This window comes from Cupressus sempervirens, chromosome 5 (assembly GCF_028749045.1).
Source record: "Cupressus sempervirens isolate cs-2001-9-10 chromosome 5, ASM2874904v1, whole genome shotgun sequence".
In the NCBI taxonomy this organism is placed as follows: domain Eukaryota; kingdom Viridiplantae; phylum Streptophyta; class Pinopsida; order Cupressales; family Cupressaceae; genus Cupressus; species Cupressus sempervirens.
This window is the reverse complement of record NC_143122.1, coordinates 885,406,994-885,425,177: the sequence shown is the minus strand read 5'-3', so window position 1 is coordinate 885,425,177 and position 18,184 is coordinate 885,406,994. Positions and strand designations below refer to the sequence as shown.

The window sequence follows — 18,184 nt, the reverse complement described above, 5'->3', positions numbered from 1 at the left end:
ACATGTTTGCTTCGGATAAAGAGGATAGTGGATCAATTTGTAAAGTAGACCCAAGATCAGAAGATATAAATTTGATGTTGGGATATGAAAAATAGAATACTCCCACCAACACAGAAGGAAAGAAAGGAAATGAGATAGTAAAATGCATAGGAATTGAGGAAGACCAGTAGATAAGTAAATTATTAATAACAGAAATAATCGCAGAGGATCAACAGGAGGGGAAGTCTCTTCTATAGTGGAGAAGATCCTTGATGAGTAGAATCTTGATAAATTAGGTATTGCCATGAACCAAGAGGCATTGACAACACCAATCTGTGGAAAAACTAAGAAAAACTGAGGAAGGAATTCACTTAAAGAACTTAGAGAAGCAGCAGGGCAAGTGATGGATCAGATAAAGATTGCAGATATACTAAACAATGGGAAGGGGAAGTGCCTTCCCAAGGAGTAATGAAGATAACAACTTGGAATGCCAGGGGTCTCAATGCCCCTAGCAAAAAATTCTTGTTAAAGCGTAACCTCAGCCTATTTGACTCAGATATCATATTACTACAAGAAACAAAACTTAACAAAGAAGAAGGATTGAAAATGAATCAAAAATTGGGGAAATGGACATTAGTTTTTCAGCAGTCCCAAGGAGCTTCAGGAGGATTAGGGATAATTTGGAATCCCTGACTTACCAACATGGAATTACTCACCGTTCAAGTAAACTGGATGGGAATGAGAGCTACTAGTACAAAAACTAACCTACAATTAATACTTATCAATGTTTATGGACCGACTTCCACAGAAGATAAATTGTCAGTTTGGAATGAGATCAGCCATTTCCTTAATTCAATAACATAGGAAACAACCATAATTGGTTGAGATTTCAATGCGGGTGCATGTCTAGATGAAAAACTGGGTGGAATTAAACACACTAATAAAACCTTGGAAGGATTTAAAATTTGGATTCACAAAGACTCCCTTTTGGACATTAAAACCATGAATGGAATTTATACTTGGAATAATCGTAGAAAAGGAGAATGTTACATTGCTGAAAGATTAAACAGATTCTTTCTAAAAGGTGAACTAAACATGGACAATTTGATTATAGTAGAAATTTTACCTATGGCAGGGTCCGACCACTTTCCAGTGAAATTGGAAATCAAAGAGCAGAGTAAACCCAGTAGAAACCCTTTCAAGTGAGAAAAGATGTGGTTTATGGATAGAAGCTTTATGGACCAGATTAGAGATTGGTGGAAGGAGGATCAATTTGAAGGATCAAGAATGTTTTGTCTAGTCTCCAAACTAAAAAACTTAAAGCAAAAGATAAAAAGTTGGAACAAGCTATATTTTAAAAATATATTCCAAGAAAAATTAGGCATTGAAGAAAAAATGAGTAGCTTAAATAAGGAAATTATTGTGAAAGGAATGAATAACGAATCATATCAATTAGAAAAAGAATACATCCTCAAACATGAAGAAATTCTAGCAAAAGAGGAAATATTTTGGAGGCAGAAATCTAGAGAAAAATGGCTCTTGGAAGGAGACTGTAATACAAAAGTTTTTCACAACAGCACCATTAATAATAGAAATTATATCAACATAGCTAAAATTAGAAACCTAGAAGGGGAGAAAACCGAAAACCCAATAGAAATTGCAGGAATCCTTTCCAAACATTTCTACAAGACACTTAACAATTTTGACTCATCTAACAAATTTTCTCAAGAGGAAATGATAAAGCATATCCCCAAGCTAATCTCTGAAGAGGACAAAAAAAATTCTAAATGAATCTATCTCCATAAATGAGGTGAAAAGTGCACTTTTTAGTATGAATCCAGATAAATCACCCAGACTCAATGGCTTCCAAGCCTTCTTCTTACAAAAATGTTGAGACATTATAGGAGAGGATTTGTCGAAAGCCCTAGAAGCGACCCGTAAAGGTGGATCCATCTTAACTAAAATAAATCACACCTTCTTAACCCTTATTCCTAAAAAGCAAGAAAGTATAGCCCCAGGAGATTTCAAACCTATTGCATTATGCAACACTATCTATAAAGTGTTCTCAAAAATTCTAGCTAATCGTATCAAAAGCTTTTTGCCAAAAATTATCTCAGAAGAACAAACTAATTTTGTCCCAGGCAGATCTATTCTAGACAGGATATCTATTATTCAAGAAACTATCCATTTAGCATTAAAAAATAAAGAAGCTTGAATGCTACTCAAACTCGATATTTAGAAAGCATATGACAAGGTAGATTGGAGATTTCTATGTAAAACTTTAGAGGCATTTGGCTTCTCCAAAAGATGGATTAACATTATATATCAATGCATTTCAAACCCCAAAATTTCTATTCTTCTTAATGGTACCTCGGAAGGTTTCTTTAACATATCAAGGGGCATCATACAAGGAGACTCCCTATCACCTTTCTTATTTATTATCATGGTGGAAGCCTTTGGAAGGGCTATCAAAGCAAAGCAACAAGAAATAAAGATCACCAAGGTTAAAGTCACTGAGGGAGTAGAAAACACTACCCATCAGCAATTTGCAGATGACACAATTCTAGTTGGAATAAGTTCCATGGAAGAGGTAGATCATATACAGTACATACTAAATACTTATTCAAATGCATCTGGATAGATGATTAATTCCAAAAAATCTAAAATTTTCTTCTTGAATACTGATATTGAAGTTGAAAACCAAATTTGTCAAAAACTAGGATTCAATAAAGGTAAATTCCCATTCAGATATTTGGGGATATACCTCGATAAGAAAAAACAAACCAATTCGGGTTGGGAGCACATCCTCAGGATTGACTCTTGGAAGGATAAATTATTAACTAAGGTAGGCAGAGCAACTAAAATTAAATTTGTATTGGCAGCTATCCCCTCATACCAAATGTCATGTTCTTATCTTCCAAAACATATCAATTCTAAATTGGAAAGCAAATTGCGGGAGTTTTTTTGGAAAGGATTGGAGGACAAGAAAAAAGCATCATTAATTAGTTGGAATAAGATTTGTAAACCCAAAGACTATGGAGGATTAGGCATCAAGAACCTCGAATGGCAGAATAAAGCTATAGGAGCGAAACAAGTCTAGAGACTCTATCAAGAAAGAGACAAGAAATGGGCAAAAATCATATATAATAAATATATGAACCCTTTAGATAAAACCTCACTATTTAGAATCACTTTCCCTTCAAAGGATCTGCTAGTTGGAACTTTCTATTGACTAATCGTAGTTTGATCTCTAAATACCTAACATGGGACTTAGGAAATGGAGAGGAAGCACTATTTTGGGAAGATTCCTGGAATGGTAACTCATCTTTGACAAGTTCAAATTTCTCTCTTGAAACTATAAGTCTACTAAAATCCACATGGGGCACCAAGGTTAAAGATTATCTAGAGGAATATGAATTAGAGCAGGGAAATGAATGGAGATGGAAATCTATTTCTGAGTATAACATTGACACAGAGGAAAGAAACAAACTAGAATTGTTATTAAAATCTTGGACTATTGCATATAAAGAAAGAGAGGATAAACTTATCTGGGCTACAGCAAAGGATGGAACCTACAAAGTAAGAGAAGGATGCAAGATGATAATAAATTCTCAACAATGGGATGTCAGCACCCTTCCTCTGAATCTATGTTGGGATCCAGCGAATCTTCCAAAAGCAGGAATGTTTCTTTGGATAGCTATGCAAAAGAAAATATTAACAGAAGATAGGATCTGAAAAATGGGATTTGAAGGACCATCTAGATGCTCCCTATGTAGAGAGGAAGAAGAAAATGTAGAACATCTATTATTCTCATGTAAATTCTCTCAAGAATGTTGGAGATGGCTACAAAGGAAACTCAACTGGGCATCCCCATTAGTAGGTCAATGGGAAGATCACTTAATGGGATGGCTGAAAGAAAATCCCAAGAAATTATATGGAAAACTTTGGAATATATCTCCGGCAATATTCATGTGGGAAATTTGGAAAGAACACAATCACCGAATTTTCTCAAACCAATGTCTACCAGTAAAAGCCTTATTAGCCAAAATAGAAGTAGCAATCTCAAAAGTGATGAATAGTGACCTCAGAAAGAGACCCAGAGAAGAAGGATCCTTCTCTGACTGGGATGCAAAAATGAAAAAACTCTGGCCACTATTAATTAATCCCGCCTTAACTTATAAAAAGAAGAATGATCTAGATAGACTAACATCTAAATGGGAGCCTCCTCCTCCTAGATGGAAGAAGTTAAATTTTGATAGGGCATCAAGAGGAAATCCTAGAAAAGCAGGAATAGGATGTATCATTAGAGATGAAGCAGGTAAGTGAATTGCTAAAAGATCAAAATCACTAGATATGACCTCTAATAATATAGCAGAATTGGAAGCTGTAGAAGAAGGTATTAATCTATGCATTAAATTAAATATTAAAAAAATTATAATAGAAGGGGATTCCCAAATCATTATTAATGCTCTCAAGAAAGGAGCCACTCCAAATTGGGTATTAAACTCTAAACTAGAAGTAATTATGAATTCACTCTTAGTATTCGAATTCATTAGATTTGCTCATATTTACAGAGAAGGAAACAAAGAGGCCGACTCACTAGCCAATCTTGGTACCGATGGTATTAATTCATTAACTTTCAATAATCAATAGATCCTTAATATTTAGTTGGATTAATCATTTCCTTATAAAACTCTTCGATACGATAGTGGGATCTCACACATACCAAATCAATCATGGTAAGGAAATCCCTCAACTATGCCTTGTAATCACCTTATGATGTATTGGAAAGGAGCCTTTTAATCATGCACATGCCTCTTCATTATTAGACATCTAGATCTTTCGAATCATCCTATTTATCAGGCAGTTTGGGGCTTTTTTCGATATTTAATTTTCATTTTCAGCAACAAATCTGTTAGGGGTACAGGTTGAAAAATGGATTCCAACATTAGTCTGTTTCATGCTTATGAAAATTGTACCATGACGTTCCGTGGGCTTGTAACGCAAGAACGATGGAATAGGATTCTGAGGCCCATAGATGACATGAGTCGAATAGCTGTCAGTAAGGCTTTAGGGGAAGGAATTTTTAGTTACGACTACTCATGGAGAACTAACAGTGACATAGTTGGCCTTTGGGTAGGCTATTTGGTAAGAGTGGGGATTGAGAAATGGGACATTATCAGGATTACCCATAACATTTTCGACCCTTGCTAGTTAGTGGCTCTGGAACTAGTTGTCGCCAACATTGACACTCAGCTCTGCATCCCTCTTCCAGAGGCATACATGGAACTCGAAGTCAATAGCCAGGAACTGGCAAGGAGCTCGAAATGTCCCTGCATGATCATTAGGGATAATATCCAGTTCTATAAGGAATGGCCGCGAATGGAGATGAGAATCAAATTTTTGTTAAGATGGAGAGGCATCATTGAAGACCCAGGAAGGGATTGGCTAACTGATTATCTGAAGGCATATGACACATATATCCATCCGGAAGTGGATTTCAATGAAATGGAAAATGTGGAGTTTTGTGTTCCAAATTATGAAAAATCTAGTAGGGGAAGGTCTTCTTATGAATTTCCCCCGAGATCAAAGGCGAGTTCTATGCGTGAAGCTTCGAAAATTATAATGGTATTTGAAAAATTTGACTAAATCATGGCATGGGTCATTTGGCATATTAACATGATCCATATTTTGACTAGTAGCACTATGTTTTAAGCTTGAGTGTCTTTGTAGATAATTTGTCCATACTACTCAATAGGGAAAATCTATTGTTTACTACCTTTTGTTGGTTTCTTTTTAAAATTAGATTGGAGATGATGTTTACTGTACATATTATTAATATATATAATGGAAATCGTGTTTAGTTATAAATCTGCTTCCTATTTGTAATATGTTGTTCAGTTTTCAACTATTTAGAAATTTATGATTGATATACTCCCATAACCAGGGCACGGAGTAATTCGGATTTCACCCCAATAACCACATCTGAAATCCTTATGAGAGATCCGAAGTGACGTCTCTAACAATATCTATGGGTTTTCAGTTTGTGTTCATCTACGATCCTGCTACTCTTTAAAAATTGTAATATTATTCCTTTAATATGCAGGAAGCCACTCTTTGAATGAATAATGTTGTATGTTTTCAAATACACTCCCATCACTATAACTTAAACATCAGTAAAATCCATTCAAGTATATATCAAAATAATTAAGCTAAGATAGATTAAAGAATAATAATAATAAATAATTAAAACAACAACTAAATCAAAATATTAATCTTATTAAACTATTTTAACATAGAATGTATTTGTTGATAATAATTCTCTTGGCTGCACATTATAGTTAGTTTTTTTCATTAACCTTTAACTTTTGTTGTTGTTGGTGAATTTAGACAGATAATGATCTCCCCATCCAATCTAGAGATTATTTGGATGAATTATGTATTGATCGGATTATCCATTTGAAATTAACACTAGGGTATGCCCCTCTTATTAATGTATAATATAGGACTAAGGTCCTAGGCAAGACATGAGGTTTTCTTTCCCCATTCTTTCCTACATGTGCCTGTCAAAACGGGGGAACTATTTGTATTTATTTTGTATTAATAAAATCAATCAAGGCTTAGGCCGTTTACCAAGCAAAAAAAAAAAAAAAATGTTGTGGAAGGCCATATAATTTACATAAATCAATGTCCGCTTTGATAAAAACGAACTTGTTGGAAACTTGGTGGTGTGTTTGAAAGATGCTAATAAATTGACGTCAATATTTTAGAGTGGTAAAAAATAATCATTATTTTTTTTTTGAAAACAAATTTCTTGGATTGGGTGCGCTGTTTGGTTATTATTTCTTAGATATATTTGTTTTGAAGTAGTTGGTTTTTTCTATCTATAATGGGCTTGAACCATTTTCATTTAACTTAAAAAGAAAACCAGCTAAGATTTTTTTTAATTTTTTAATGTTGTGAACCAGATTATATTATAAAATACGTTAAAATTATTAACTTTTAAAAAAAAATTGATTATCAAATCTATTAAATATATTTATATATTCATGATTTTATTGTCTTAATATTTTGTTTAAAAAGTTATAATTGTATTTGAGAATTTGTAATTAAGTTATTGAACCAATTTTTCTTATTGAAAATCAAAGCTATGTAGATACAACATTAATATATTATGCTGAAATGACATTCTCATTTTACTTATAGTTATTGTAGATATGCAAGTTGTAATAGATGAAGTAAACAATAAATAATATAGAAGACAAAAGAAGGAAAAATTAAAATTATAAGAGTGAGATAAAACATATAAAATAAATATCTCCTGAAAAAAAACATAAAATACATTCTAATCAATAAAATACTATTAAAAAAAAATATTATTACAAATTATAACGAAAATTAGTAAAAAAATATTTAAAATATTTTTCTTATAAATAAATCATGTCAAATAAAAATTACATAAACCAATTTTCATTATTCAATATATTTCAAACACCTATTGATAATTTTAAATATATTAAATACCACAATGTAAAGTTCTTTATTAAAAAATTATATTCATCCAGGTTTAAGTTTTTGAACGTAAATTTTAAAAGAAAGCTGAATGTGGATAGACGCAAATACTCGAAAACACAACTTTTAAAATGCATCACTTTATTAAATTTCATTCAATAATTCATTTATGCGTGCACCAGGTTAAACAGTTTTCGTATGGCAGCAATGCGGTAAGTCCTTTAAGCCAGACTTTGAGTACTTCGCTTCTCCAGCCTTTTTCGAGATGGAGCAATCTAGAAACTTTCGTACACTGTTGCCTCTTAATTTTTTGATTTTTGGCCTACGAAATTCAGAATAAACTCCAGGAAATTGCCCCCATAATGAATCATAAAATTAGAATAAGTATTTAATAATTAAATTTCAAATCAAACTTTAGGAAATTTTGAACAATATCATTGGTTTGTTTGGCAAAAATTTTCACATATTTTGCAGGGACTAATAATCAATAATCAATATACAATATATTAAGTAGAATCAACCAGGACTCCCACTAGAACACAGCAGGAAGGTAAAGTGATTTCTTTTACTTTACCAGATGATGTCATTTCAGATTGTAAAGCCCAAACTACTATTCTATTCTGTTTATGAGGTATTCCTTCAACAAAGACTCCTTTAAATAGGCCTGCTTCACAATTTTGAAGTGATATGCCTCGTGCAAAAACTAAAAGAGCTCGTTCTGCAAAATTCACCGTAAAGAAAATACTCATTTCCTCCTACCATTTCATTAAAGCGCTCTTGGAATGCTTCAGTGTCTACAACAGATACCCTAACCAATTCTACTTTGGGGTTTCTCTCAGTAAAGTAATTGTCTTCCATTGCATTTTAAAACTGTTGTGCAGCCATATACTCTGATCTTTTCTACACAGGTCAAATCCCAGTAACATTCTGGCAGAATCTCCAATACTTCACACTTCATTATTGTTAGTATTTTAAGTGAAGGCAGAGCTGTGTCTTCCACCATTGGCATCTGCTGTAGATTTTGTAGCTCCACAATAGAAAACTCCTCCAGCTTAGGAAATGCTCCCCCTTTGCCAAATTCCTCCGGAAACTTCTCAATGCTGGGGCACTCAATAATCTTGAGGTGCTTTAGATGAGCAAGTTTGTGCAAGTCTGGAAGTTGCTTCAACATGTCACAGTTGAACAAATTAATGTAGCTCAGATGTTGAAACTCAGAAAATGAAAAATCTATCCGGAGTAACTAAGGACATGTTAGAGAGAGCTTCCTCAATTTGGACATGGCAGTCATGTCATGGGGCAGTCTTTCCATATTTGTGAGATCCAGAGTTAGATACTTCATCTGCTCCATCATTCCTAGAATTCCTTCCTGAATTGTCTTGCCATAATTTGCAAGAGACAGCTTTGTAAGTTGTTTTAGGGCGCCCAAATCATTAATTGAAAGCAGATCTCTTGTGCAGTTGTTCCATACTATCTTTGTCCATGCATTTGGGCTACCATACACATTCAGGTATTGAAGAGATTTAAGGCGTGAGACCCCAAATGGCATGGACTGAAGGTGTTCACAAGAACCAAGGTGGAGAACTTGTAAGGAAGTCAACTTAGAAATGCCGGATGGGAGTTGTGTAATGCTAGATTTAGAAAGATCTAGTATTTCAAGCTTTCTCAGAGCAGCAATAGAATTGGGCAGCGTTTGGATTGGCACAGAGCGTAGCCTGAGGCAAACTAAATTCTTCAAACACCCAATGTGTTTTGGGAGGGAGCTCAGGGCAGTCCGTGACAAATCCAAGACTCTCAGAAGTGCCATACTCTACATCACTTCTTTTGGAATTTCCTTTAAACCACGATTGCCATTAAGTAGCAGGGATTGGACATGGGGAGCTCGAAATGTCTTGGGAAGTCTAGTCAAAAAATTGTTCCTCAACGAAATTCTCATGTGTCCGGACCAGTCATCATCATCTGGGAGCTCTCGTAAACCTCTGCATGTCCGAAAGAAGCATCTCTCTTCCTTCTCAGCGATTTCATGTGCTAAATCATGCAAAACATCATGCACCCTGAAAATGAGCACACCTCCATCATGATCCTTCCAGAGGGGTTCGATTAGACATCGGTCGGCTAACAAATTGAGGTAATTCTTTCCTATTTGATAAGAATTCGGCCCGCCAATCAACCCTTCTCCAATCCAGTACTTTGTAGCTGTTGAATAATAGATAACTTCATCTTCCTTGAAAGCAGCGAGGCAGAGGAAGCACAACTGCAAGGAAACGCCATAATCGGCCAAGACATCGTAACTTAATCTCAAGCTCCTATAAAGCGACCCTCCAACATCCTTCTGCAACTTCTGGAGTGCAAATTCCCATTCATCTACTTGAGTGATTCCCGACATTGCCTTTCCAATTACCTTTAGGGCTAATGGAAGCCCCCCGCACTTGTTGCAGACGCGCCTGGTTGTTTCTCCCTCAATGCCTGCGGGCAAAACTCCACCGTTGTGTGGAAAAGCATGAGAAGAAAACAATCTCCAACTATCATCCTGGTTCAGATCTTGCATTTGGACGATTGATGGAGTGGGAATACCCAACTGCAAGAGCACACTCTCAGTTCTCGATGTGGCAATTATGATGTTGGAGTCGTGGAATGGAGAGTTAGGCACACACAGCTCCTCTAGCAATGATGTTGCACTTGTTTCCCAAACATCATCTAGAAACAGGGCAAATCTGTACTTTGTCATGCTCTGATTCAACCAGGTTTTTACATGGTCTTCCTCTCTGCTCTCCAATCTTTCATCTACTTTAAGGGCTATTTGTTTGACCAGATCTTTTCTAAGAGCGTTGAAAGATGGAGTTTGCGAAACAGTAAGCCAAAGCATCAAGTCATTAGAAAACAGATTTTGTACCTCATCACTGTTGAAGAGTTGCTTGAGTAATAGAGTCTTGCCGGCCCCTCCCTTCCCAAGTATGCCGAAACGACACAGATTTTGGAACTTTTGTGAATGAATCAGCTCCACAAGTCGCTTGATGTAGAATCTTGTCCAACAATGAGTGCCTCTTCAATATACCTCGTGTTTGAAGTGGCCGAAGAAGGCAATGAAAAGATATCTCCAGATGTGCCGGCAAGTCCAGCATTTCCCTTCAGAGAATCCATTCTCTGTTTGATCTGTTGAAATCTTTCATTGTAAGCCACATCTTGATGAAGCTGATGTAGAAAAGCAACCGGGGCTACATCATTTTCCACATGCTTTTGCAAATTTTCAATGAGAATTCTGATCTTTCTGCTCATTTTGTGCCGAGAACAGGGATTGAAGTACAACGGTACAGTGCAGCGCTATGTCAAATCAGACGCTTCCTCCAGAAGATCACTCAACTTGTTCAACCAGTTGTTGATTGTGGAGGGCAAAGGATGACTCCATGTATTCACTTTGCCAGAGTTTAGAGCCTTTTGATACTCCTGCAATTTCACATTCATTTCAATTATTGTTGGTAGCAGGTCTTTGAGGGCATCCAACTCTTTCCTGCATCGGACCGCAATGCTGATGTGGTGAATAATCTGATCTCCGGCCAATTGAATGGCATAGCCAATAAATCCAGGGATGAAACCAGGATCGACCATTTTGGAGCAGCTGAAGAGAAAAATTGAAATTGTAATGAAAAGGATTTTCTCAAATAGAGAAGAAAAATAACAAAATGGGGCTAAAGCTGTGGTCAACAAGCTCGCTAATTGGCTGGCTTGTCTGCAAAACAACGGGTTTCATATGAAATGGATTCAGAAAGACCTTCTCGATTTTATGTAAACGCCTAAACTGTAGTAATTTTATTCACAGTTTTCCCTATTTTACTTTCAATACTTTGGAGTTGTAGCAAATTTAGTTCTCTCAATATTTTCTAACAAATTTGATTCCTGCTTTACTTTATCAAAGAATAAAGTAAATTTTAACTTTTCTTTTCCTCCTCTATAGAACAGGAATACTGTTGTCAATATTTTTGTAAATGCTTATGTAATAGAAATAAATTTCTTTACTAAATCTGATTTGTTTCAATCTAAAGTATGTCTTTTATTTAGAAGTATGATCTATTAAACTTTAGAAATGAAATTGAGTTAATCATTTTTTTTAGAGTTAAAGATTTAAATTAAAATATTTTTTAATCTTAAAAAAAATCTCAAATTCTAGAACTTTAAGAAAAATGGTTTGTATAAATAAAAGTAAAAGGACATTTTAAAATAACTTGATCAAGCTAGAAGAGGAATTGGGAGTATAATTTTTCCTTTTCTCTTTTATGTATATAATCTCTATGTATGATAAACATAAGTCTATGTGCATTTTTATATGAATTAATACTATAATATTTGTATGATTAATAATCCCATTCTCTTCTTAACAATATTTGATATGACTATGATGTTGTCTTCTACTATCATACAACATACACAAACAATAAAATATAAGATCTAGAACAAGATCCATAGTTACCGACTTTGAGGGACTTCACTACTAGGAGATAATATCTAGTAGTTGAGCACCCTAACTTGGTGCTTCTCAAAATCCGATATGGAAATTAAAAATCACAATTTTTTATTATAGTAGCTTACTTGACAGTTCCCTTGCTTATAACTAAGGTTTTAAAGCCAAATCATAAAAAATGACGGCACAACAACATGATTTTTGCCAAAGTATCCAAAATAGAGCCCTCCACTCCCTTGAAAAAAAATGGAGATCAATCGTAGTGCATTAGGGAACCCCATAATTGTGCAGACAATTGCTACCACAACCATTGGAATGAGTTCAAGTACTGGGTCATCTCCCTTAATTGAGAGTTATTTTTAGCTATAAAAAGGCATGTAGTAATAAATTATTATTAACGTTCATGATTTTGACTTTCTCTTATGTAGAGCCAATCACACATAAGTCAAATGTAATAATCAACAAAGCATAATATTTCCTTAAGCAAGTCATTTAAAGATTTAAGCATACAACCGGTTTTAATTTATAGTAGGTAAATTGGTGAACTCTCTACTAAGATTTCATCCATTGAAAGGAAATAATAAATGACCTATTTTACAATTAATTGTGAGTCACCAAAGCCCTTAGCTTCTAAATTTTCCATTAGCTACTATTTTAAGCTAGATATTACTGCCACTTATCCCTAATGTTGTTTGTATAAGAGAAGCAAATGTTGCATTTTCTTCTTCTTAATGAAATCACCTTAAAGGGTCCTGAAAATAATTCTAATACATGATTATGGTAGACAAAGGATCCATCAAGTTATAAGTTATTGGCATGTTTTTAATCCAGTGAAAGACATATTCCTCTATAAATTATGTGGTTAAAAGATATTAACCTAGAATTGGATACATTGCTAAGTAGTCCATTATGAATCAAATAAAGCTCACTATGGAGCATGAGCCACTTTTCCTTCTATCAATAAGAGTTGCCTTAGACAACAATCATTTGAATGGATCAATTTTGGCAACAAGATGAGTAGTAGCGTTAAGCATACAATGCTAGATAATTTTTAGGCCAAATAATATTACTACAAAATTTTGCTCCATGGATGAGTTGTTCAAGCTACATCTCCCTAATGTCTTGCTTGGGTAATAGATGACATTCTCTCTTCCTTGATCATTTTTCTATGATAAGAGGACACATAAGCCATGTTGTATAATTGAAATGTAGATAAACATATAGATGCTCATTTTTCAAACACCAACAACTAATAGAGCCTATATAATTGTCTCTCATCTATTTAAAATTGCCTTTAGAAAATTTCTTGAAATCTATTGTTTAAATATCATTAACATGCATATAGTCATACTTCAATTTATCTTGATAGTTTGTCTTATTCACTTAATCAAATCAACCCACTTTCTTGTATTGATTATATTTGAATTACCAGTTTATACCTTTCTAAAGTAAGAGATGGTATTCTTACTATATTTACATTTAGCTCATAAATAAAAAATTAATCACAAAATATAAATTATTATTGTTGAATAGACGAAATGATCCTTTATGAGTTGATTAACCCTTAATATGATTGGCAAAAAAATTAATTGTAAATATTATGTATGTATTCATATGTTTGGCTTAAATAAGCACCACTCTATCTTCTAAAGAATATAAATGGTATTCTTGAAAGGCAATTCAATAATAGAGGACATCATCATTTTGCATTGGTAGTCTAAAAATCTTTTTCTTAAGAGAAGTGTATTAATGACCACAATAGCTAACTTCGTGTACCCACATATCTTAAATGATACATCAGATTTCAACAATTTTTCATGTTACCTCTTTATGCAACTTAATTTCTTAAAGTTATTGTTCTAGCTTCTAAGTAGTAATGACACATGGTGTGTATCTATTAAGTGCACAAGGGTTAAAAAATAGTCATTTCAAATTGCCATATAGTACCTCCTTAAAGATGTCTCATAACTTGTGCGCTACAATCATCTAAAAAATTATCGATATTTATAATGATGTCCTAATAGCTTATCAAAAAAAATCAAAAAAATCTAACTAATGAAGATACAAATGAACAACTATCATACATGATATATTAATTAATAGACCTTTAATTATTATTTTATGATTTCTTTGAAATCAATAATTTAAAAATTTAAAAATTTAAAAGATTAAATAATAATAATAATTAATAATTGAAATGTGATCTCACTAATACTCTTCACTTATTAAAGATTGCTTGAGAGAACCCACCTGAACATGGGAATGGGAATAATTAAAGAGTAGGAAATAATGCACATTAACGTTGCACATGGTGTTTCGATTCCATATTGAACGCTATCATATCAAATTTATTTATTCCACCCAAAAGTCGTCACATCTGCAACCAAATTTCACACACTATGGAATTTTAAAACTCATCAGAATTACATTGGAGTCTCTTCTATGGAAAGCTTTCCCCAAAATATGTGCATAGCATAAATGGTAGGAAACATGGAATGCTACTACCTTTTTATTGGGTTTGAATTACTTTGAGGTATTTTTCCAATGCGAGTGTAGTGTTTAATTTGTCTATATTTTAATTGAATTTAAGTTTTATGTTTTCTAGTTTTGATTAATATTTTTTATAAATTATTTAAAATTAACATTACTTTATTTTTTTTTAAATTATTTTTAAAAAATTGTATAAAGATAGGTCATTTAATAATTAAATTACGAAATATAGATTATAAAATTTAAAATTAAATTCTTATAAGAATTTATGTTATAATTTTGAAAAAGTCATATAAAGTTTAAATCTTAAATTTTATTACTGTAGTTATGAATATGATGATTCATCTTATAATGGTGATTTTAACCTTACATAGAACACAATTCATGTTTCTATTTATCAAGGCTTTTTAGATATAAATTTGATAACACAGTTATGATTGAGATTAAAGTGTCCATTATAGCAAACCCTCAATTTACTACATAAATCTAACATATACTCTGTTCTTTCAATTTTATATTGATAAATGCTTGCTTTTAAACAATTACTTGTGTGTGATTGAGCCTCATGTTTCATGTTTCAACCTTGTGTGTGCTACGTCTTGTGGTTGTAATTAACCCCTTATTGTTGTGTTCCTAATGAACTTGCATTGCACTTTCAACATATGTTTGAGGGTGATTTTAGAACCTCTTTAGTTTGAGATCCTACATACTAGAATTAGAACATCGCATAGAAGAGAATAAGGAAATTTAAGTTGCAAACGAATAATGTTGCATTTATAAGAACTATAGTTGTTCATATGATTGAGATTTTAGATAATTCACAATTTGATGTGTGTTGTGTGCACTTCCTTGCGTGTTTACATTCTATTATATGGTTATTTTGACCTGAGACACACTTTGATTACTATTACATGTTTATTTGCATATTGAGATAATTTGATGCAGCCTATTCATTGTTTTGATTACCAATATCATAGATGCTAGATGATATTTCTATTTAGTTTGATCATATATGCATGATGATGCTAGTGATGTGACATGATGCTTTAATATGATTATGCCTAGTTTATTCTATATTCAGACTTGGACAATGCTTTATAGCTTATCGGATGGATGCTATTGGATTCATTTATGGTGTGCTTCTATATAGTTTACATATATCTTTTACCTTTAGTAAATGTGTGCTCAAATGATTAAATATGATTATTTAAATGCTTTACCATATGATTATTATATTGTTATGTTATATTGCATCACTTCTTTGCATTGTTACTCATTAGCTCTAGTACGAAGTGGGAATGAAATCATAGTCACTTGCTTGTGAGATATACAAAGTGTCACATCCTCCTTCATGTGACTATTTCTATGTTTGTGCTTTGGCAATTTATATATTGAGCATCTTCCCTTGATGTGTTCATATTTACTCAACAAGTACCGTGTACATTCACGCTTGTTAAACAATTTGAGTATATACCTATATCCCTACTAGTGACACCAGAAGATACCTTGACCATTCATGTTGAGTCAATGTTCTCTTTGTCTGGATGACATTTTTGTATTATTGTTATTCTCAACCCTCTGTTAATTAGTAAATCTAAATTCATAATGCATTAGTGATTATACCCATGAGTGTGTGTGCACATTTAGGGTCATCCTGTTATCATGAAAAAAGTTAATTAGAATATTAATTTAACTTATTGTTGGAGAATTTTAATATATTATTTTATTTATCGACTAATTTTCTGTAATTGAATTATAAATATCCCAAATTATCTTATTTGATTTGGGAAAGGGACCAATCAACTATTAAGTGATTTAATGGTCTAATTAATAAGTCACCTTAATAAAAGTGTGTATATTAGGCATGTGCCATCTTAAAATAGACACACTTCATTTTGAGACCTTTTAGCCCTCCCTAGTGCTCTCTCTCTCTCTCTCTCTCTCTCTCTCTCTCTCTCTCTCTCTCTCTCTCTCTCTCTCTCTCGGTCATCTCATATTTTTCAACATGGTCCTTTAGGTGTTATTTTATCACCTTTTTGGCCATATATCTCGATAGTTTTATTTTTTCCCAATTCTTTCCATGCTTGCTCTAAGGCCTCCAAGACCCCTTTTTGGGACCCTCCTCAAGAATAGGTCCACCTATTTTGGAAGAGGTCAATCAACCTCTTCCCTACTTAAGAATTTTGACTGCAAGGCTTGAAGTGCCTTAGTTTACCAATTGTTTACTTTTTCTCCCAAGTCGGTATGCTTTGTTTTCGATCTCGAAAATTAGTATAAAAGGAGGCTTGGGCATTTCATTTTCACCCATCAAGCATCAACCAAGTTATTATCATCCATCAAGAGAAAGCATACACATGTTTATTGAGCAATCATTTTGCGTGATGTTAATGGCATAAATCCTTATGAATTTCTCTCTTGAAAAATTGATCAAATTAACCAACTCCAAGGTTCCAGATGGTTAGTTTTCAACCCACATGGCATCTTAATTGTAAATGTGAACGTTACAAGGAGGCCTTTGCTGGTATCTTTAATCTACAAAAAATTGAAGAAATGCAACCACAAACCAATGTTTTTTTTAGATTTATTAATGAGTGCAAGTTCTAACCATGCAACTATATGAATTCCTATTCTAACCACGTGTTCAAAACAAAATAATAGAGTTAGAGTAACAAGAAATTAAAGGAAATTACTAAAAATGAAATTCCTATTGGACACAAATCAAAGCAACAATGCTTCTATGAATTAAATCTTTGAAAGGATCTAGTAAGAAATTAAAGTAATGAAATTAGGAGTAGCGCATCCTCAACTCCACCAATGCAATCTTCAAAGGGAATGATGAAAATAGTAGGATGTTTCACAACTCATCAAATCATATAGCCAGAGAAAGTGCACGTACACAAGACAAATTGCTATGCAAGAACTTGAAGGTGATCCTTTATCCAATTCGTCACAACAAATAAATTTGTTAAGAAATAGAAAACACTAGAACTAATTGATCACACAAGTAGTAAAGTAGATGCAGTGCAAGGCGGGAGAATACTCAAAGGAGATGTCCTAGCTCGAAGAAATAACCAAACAATGAAAACATAACAATAATGCAAGATCTAATACCAAACCATAACTATTTATTCATAAAATAACTGATTACATGCAATGTGTCAAGCTATAAGGCCTTCCTGGTTACGACCAAATACAACAACAAATACAATAACAATTCTACAAGATCCAACCCAAATACTTAGCTATTCCTGATCCAAACTCTGGTAGAAACCTCCAAAGAAGATTTGAAATTGTGCTTGCAAGCCCACCAAGCAAAATCCTTGTTTCCCAAGCCTCAGCTACTAGCCCTTTGTAATGCCCCACCAAGGGATCCAAAGAATTAACCTAAAGTTTCACTAAGTTTGGTAGCATTTTTTTTTTAAACATGAAAGATAAACCATTCATAACAATCACATAGTACTGGAAGAAATATCAACATTCCACTAAAAGTAAACATACATAATAGGTTACATTCTTCATGAATCTCTTAACATTGAATTACATCTAAATTAACTATTCATCTAACATCACATCCTCATGAAATAATAATGATACATCCAACGTACTTAAACAATATACAAATGTCCTTTAAGTAATTACATTTCAGATTGCTCAATCATCCACTGTACATGTCACAGGGTATGAAAGGCTTAAAAGAATATACATGTGTTAAAATACAGATACATCATCCTAATCTAATCCATGTTGCGA

General features: G+C 33.3%; 1 pseudogene; it reads right to left on the bottom strand.

Moving 5' to 3' along the window:
* Nucleotides 1-8,033: 8,033 nt before the first annotated feature.
* Nucleotides 8,034-11,211, bottom strand: LOC149558765 (disease resistance protein RPS5-like; annotated as a pseudogene).
* Between the last annotated feature and the right edge of the window lie 6,973 nt (nucleotides 11,212-18,184).